This window comes from Delphinapterus leucas, chromosome 13 (genome assembly GCF_059928025.1).
Source record: "Delphinapterus leucas isolate spDelLeu-1000000601 "Yukka" chromosome 13, BTC_Dleu_Yukka2, whole genome shotgun sequence".
Taxonomy (NCBI): domain Eukaryota; kingdom Metazoa; phylum Chordata; class Mammalia; order Artiodactyla; family Monodontidae; genus Delphinapterus; species Delphinapterus leucas.
Genome location: NC_143141.1, coordinates 60713706 through 60719705, shown reverse-complemented (window position 1 = coordinate 60719705; position 6000 = coordinate 60713706). Strand labels below are relative to the sequence as shown.

Here is a 6000-nt window from a genome sequence, read left to right as displayed (position 1 = left end):
CAAGGATTGAACTTCAGCCCGAGCAGGAAGCCCAGAGCCCCGCACACACATCTGTGGAGCAGATGCCTCTGTGAAGGTTTCCCACAGCCCGCCAGCCTCCTCCCACACCCATCTGATACACTGCTCTGTAGCATTTCGTTTGTACGTCAATCTCTCCCCACAAGAATGTGAGCTTCTTGACAACAGGGCTATCTTCTGTGTGTTCCCAGCATAGCAAAGCATCCTCCCTCCACTCCCACATCTGGCATAAAGATTAACTCATGAAGGCGCAGTGCTCCTAAACCTGCAGAGAGAAAATGTAAAAGCCCTGCCTTCAGATAACATTGTGAGCAAATACAAATGCAAAAGAAAAACAAAAGAAGTTTAAATTTACTGAATATACTGAAAATGCTTGCAAGTATTAAGTGCTCAAACTGCGTATTTAAGTGAAGTAATTGCGGCACTGAATAGCCATAGCCTACCTTACTCATGACAGGTCTTCAGCCTGGTTTTCTACTGGTACTGACACCTCCTATACCCTGAGGAACGGAAGACCTTGCTCAGGGACCTAGAAGAAGAGAAGGATGAAAAATGTTAGGAGAAGGGAAAGAAAGGAGGGTAGAAAGGGCAAGAAGAGGCAACATGGTGATGTGCAGAGAGCGGAGCTCTGACGTCAGACCATGTGGACTCACACCTGCCTCAGACCTGGCCTTGGGCAGGTCCCTTGGCCTCTTTAGACCTACGTTTCCTCCACTGAAAAATGAAGATAGAATTGCCTCAGCAGTTTGTCCCGAGAACTAGATCCTGGAAAGCATGTCTGGCTTAGATGTGGAAGCACCTAGCAATCCAGGCCCATAGCCACCATTCATTTGTATTTGCTCATCCAAGCATTTATTCAACTCCTCCTGTGTGCCCAGAACTGCTGACCAGGAGAGCAAAAACAAACATGTTTTCACACTCACTGAGCCTACAGTCCCTTCAGGGATATAAACATTCCACTAAGCAAAGGTAAACCTACACCTGTGGTTGGTGCTACAGAGGCGAAGACACCGCGAGTGCCTGTCACCACGGAGAGAGGCAGTGGCCTAGGGCAGGCTCTGCGGCCAGCTGGCCTCGGTTTGGCTTCTAGGGCTACCACTCACCCACTAACCGGGTAGGCAGCCTTGAGCCAGTCACTGTACGTACCTCCTTATGCTTCTGTTTGCTCATCTGTAGGACGGGGTAGCAGCAGTATCTGATGCATAGGGTAGAAGATTAAATAAGTTAGAGAGACGGCCGGTGCTTAATAACTACTGTATAAGGATTTGCTGTTTCATTATTATTACTTTGCCTAATTAGGGCAGTAAAGAGGGATTCCTAAGAAGTACCATTTGAACTGAGATATTCAAAGGTTAATAGTGTTAAGTAGGTGAAACGGGGGAGTGAAGAGCCCAGGCAAGTGTCCACAGGTGGAAAGGATAGGAGCAAATCCAAGGAACTAATAACAGGCTACCAGGGCTACAGCTGAGAAAAGAAGTCAGACCAGGCAGGACTTCGTAAGTAACGTCAGGAGTTTCATCTTCATCCTACAGGCAATGGGAGAGCAGAGAGAACATCACTCTAACTTCAGAGCAGAGAAGAGACTAGTGAAGGGGCAGAGTGAATGCAGGTATGCCACTAGAAGTTTGCTGTAGAGATCTAGAAGAAATTAGGATGTCATGGACAAGAGGGATGGTAATCCAGATGATAAGACATGGAATGGATTTAAAAGATGTTTTGAAGATAAAACTGACAAGACTGGGTGACGGGGCAAGACACAGAGAGAAAAGAAGCAGAGGGAGATGCCCAGCATGACTCCTAGATACCTGGCTTGCAAAACTGAATGGATGGTGGAGCTATGAACTGAGATGGAAATGGAGAACTGATCCTAACAGGAGCAGCATGGATGCAGCGGAGGTTAGGAGTGCCATCCAAATAACAATGTATGTGAGTGATCAGAGGGCAAGGAATCTGGGCTTTCTTCCCTTGGAGAAGTCACTTGACCTGCATAGCTCATATTCCGTTAAGCGTTCTGCAGAGAGGGAGAACTGACCATCCAAAGGTCATTTTGATTTGGCCATGGGCTGCAGTGATGTGACAACAATGTACACTTAACCTGCTCTTTCTAGCCCAGGCAGTCCTCCACCTCTGGCCCCTCTCAGCAGCCTGAGACCAGCAAGAGGAGAAAGGGTAAGGGTCTAAGTAGAGAGTCCACTGAAGCAAAGAGATAACTGTATCTTCATAGGGCACTGGAACAAAACAATGTTCTCCTTGGTGAACAAAGAATCCAGGTAAGTTGTCATGGGAACAGTCAATAGATTTTAACATCATTATTATTTCTAGCTACCCTTGCTCGAGCACTTGCAGTATGCCAGGCACTTCATCTACACTATCACCTTCACACAGCACCTGTAGTAACAGGAAGAAGGATACAGAGAGAGTAATTTATCTGAGGTTACACAACCACTGAGTGACAGAGCAGGGATTTGGACCCAAGTCTGCATGACTCTGATGCCAATCTTCTTTTTTTTTTTAATAGGATTTTTTTTCTTTAAATTTTTGGCTGCATTGGGTCTTTGTTGCTGCACGCCGGCTTTCTCTAGTTGGTCAAGCGGGGGCTACTCTTCGTTGTAGTGCGTGGGCTTCTCATTGCAGTGGCTTCTCTTGTTGCAGAGCGTGGGCTCTAGGCGCGCAGGCTTCAGTAGTTGTGGCACACGGGCTCAGTAGCCGTGGCTCGCGGGCTCTAAAGCGCAGGCTCAGTAGTTGTGGCGCATGGGCTTAGTTGCTCCGCGGCATGTGGGATCTTCTCAGACCAGGGCTCGAACCTGTGTCCCCTGCATTGGCAGGCAGATGCTTAACCACTACACCACCAGGGAGGCCCCCAATCTTCTTTTTTTTAACCCTAGAGAATTTCTTTGAACAACACTGCAGCACTGACTCCCATACGCAAAACAGACATTTTCAGGTGGTTAAAGGCATGCAAGGTGAAGCCCTTGGCCACACAATAGAACAAAGCTAATTGGCCTCTGCAGAGATCAAAACCACGACCTTGTCCTTATTTGATCATTCTGCCAAAGGAATGCTTAAGGCAGACAAACTTGCCATCAAATGGCTATCAAGCATTTTATTTCCCTTCGTATTGTGTAGGTTGCTCGTTTATTCCAAGAGCTCAGCCTTTCAAAATAAGCCACTGGATGGAAGGGAGACAAGCGATGCTTCTACAAATCATCAAATGGAACGGCTTTTTCAGGATTTGTTAAGGACTTAAAAGGTAGGAGGTAAGGGGCTGGAAACCTACCTTCAGAGATGGACAGAACCGGCTCCCAGGTCCTGGCCCTCGGGAATGGAGTACCTCTACTGGCCTTGCCACGTGCTCACACTGCCACCTGCTGGACATTGCATGCATCTCCACTTCCCCTAACGGTCCACCTGGAGACCCACACAGCCTATCCTGCAGGTTGATTGCTCACACTTTATCATCCCCTTTTCGCTTTTTAAAGTGTCATACTCAGGAGGAATTTTGGTTTTCTGACCCAAACTCTTTTCAGCCCGATACAATAGAAAGGCAGGTAGGAATCCATGCATGCTCTGGTGTTGGTGTAGGGGAACCAGGAGGACACGGGAACATTTTGTGAGGGATCCGGGGTGGGGGAGGACAGAAACCTCCTCAAATCCTTTTTAAATATAGTGAGATGCATTCTTCCCTGTATATTTTCTTTTCCTTTAAGCACAGCTTGTGGAGCTAAGGGCAGGGTGGGTTTCCAGCTTCAGAACACAGTGCTATTATTTTCCAAGACCGCAGGCAGCAGTCTTTCCTTTTAAAAGAATTATAATCTTCCCCTTTCATTCACTCACAGCATGAAAATAAATTACTGTGCTTGAGCATTTTAAAAGTTAAAGACTTAGATGGCACATGCTGATCAAAAGCTGATCTTCAAATACCCATTTCCACCAACCATGACTTTCTTTACGTTGTCTTTTGCATTTTTATTTGATTTACCTCATGTGGCATTGTGTCTCTTATTCCAAATTAGATAGGATGCTAACCCCCATTTCTTGGGGATACGTTTGGAATAGAAAGATGGGTTGGAGAGTATTGGAGATAAAAGTCAGTGGCCTACCTAGTGACTTGTCCTTCATACGTTTAAGGTTCAAGAACTCAGATAAATTAGAATCATTCTCTGAATCCTCTTTCCAAAGGAAGGCATTGAAAGATTTTTGCTTTTCCAGATTTCCAGAACTTCTTGATAATGGAAGAGGACCTGGAATTTCTCAGCCAGTTTTCAGCTTTTTTACGTCGTTTACTGAAGCCCACTACTGTCTTCTGATTTCATGCACAGAACCGAAACCACATGGTTAGTCTCTCCCCAGGTGGTTTCGCTTATTCCCATGGCCTCAAGCACATCTGAGTGTCACGACTCCCAAGCCCGTGTCTTTAGTTTCCAACATTCACCTGAGGTCTACAGCCATCTCTCTCTCTAACCGCCCACTAAATATTTCACCCTGGATGTCCCACAAGCACCTTCAATTCATTGTGTCTGAAAATCGTGGTCACCCCGGCCCCATCTCCCAAAGCTGCTCTTTCTTCATGTAATCAGCCCAGGTAATGGCAAAGTTACCCACTCAGTTATGTAAACCCAAACCCCAAATGTCTCCTAATACCCCCACCCTTTATGTGTGATTGATCTTGAAGTCCTATTATGCCTACTACCTAATAAAACTATTTATTCTCTTCTCTCCAGCTATGCTGACATTGCCTCTGCATTTGGACTGTTGAAACAGCCTCGCCACGATCTACCTTTCACCATGTTTAATGCTTTCCTTTTCATCCTTCATGTTCAAAAATACAAACCTCATCACATCCTTGATACCACAATCACAATACATAAAAATAAAAGTTGATAAACTGGGCTTTAGCAAAATTTAAAACTTTCGCTCTGAAAACGATCCTGTTAAGAGGATGAAAAGACAAACTACAGACCAGAAGAAAGTATTCACAATCACATATCCAAACAAGGACTCATATATAGAAAATATAAGGAACTCTCAAAACTTAACATTAGAAAAACAATTCAACTCAAAAATGGTCAAAAGACATGCACAGACACTGCACAGAAGAGCAGATACGGATGGCAGAAAAGCACATGAAAAGCTGTACAGCATAAGCCATTAGAAAAATGCAGATTAAGACTACAATAAGGGGAGGAGGGGAAGATGGCGGAAGAGTAAGACGCGGATATCACCTTCCTCCCACAGATACACCAGAAATACATCTACACGTGGAACAACTCCTACAGAACACCTACTGAACGCTGGCAGAAGACCTCAGACCTCCCAAAAGGCAAGAAACTCCCCCACGTACCTGGGTAGGGCAAAAGAAAAAAGAATAAACAGAGACAAAAGAATAGGGATGGGACCTGCACCAGTGGGAAGGAGCTGTGAAGGAGGAAGGGTTTCCAACACACTAGGAAGCCCCTTCGCGAGCGGAGACTGCGGGTGGCGGAGGGGGAAGGCTTCGGAGCCGTGGAGGAGAGCGCAGCAACAGGGGTGCGGAGGGCAAAGCGGAGAGATTCCCGCACAGAAGATCGGTGCCAACCGGCACTCACCAGCCCGAGAGGCTTGTCTGCTCACCTGCCAGGGCGGGCGGGGCTGGGAAGTGAGGCGCAGGCTTCGGTCAGAGCGCAGAGAGAGGACTGGGGCTGGCGGCGTGAACACAGCCTGCAGGGGGTTAGTGGGACACGGCTAGCCCGGAGGGAGTCCGGGGAAAAGTCTGGAACTGCCGAAGAGGCAAAAGACTTTTTCTTCCCTCTTTGTTTCCTGGTGCGCGAGGAGAGGGGATTAAGAGCGCTGCTTAAAGGAGCTCCAGAGACGGGCGCGAGCCGCGGCTAAAAGCACGGACACCAGAGACGGGCATGAGACGCTAAGGCTGCTGCTGCCGCCACCAAGAAGCCTGTGTGCGAGCACAGGTCACTATCCACAGCCCGCTTCCAGGGAGCCTGTGCA

At 47.2% G+C, this 6000-nt stretch overlaps 1 long non-coding RNA gene across 1 annotated transcript in view; it reads right to left on the bottom strand.

Annotated features, from left to right (window-relative positions):
- Positions 1-532: 532 nt before the first annotated feature.
- The window catches only part of LOC149747768 (uncharacterized), a 145518-nt gene continuing 140050 nt past the window's right edge, over positions 533-6000 (bottom strand). Inside the window, exon 6 of the long non-coding RNA XR_016395462.1 lies at positions 533-1213. This is a non-coding gene — a long non-coding RNA (uncharacterized LOC149747768). The remainder of the gene's footprint in view (positions 1214-6000) is intronic.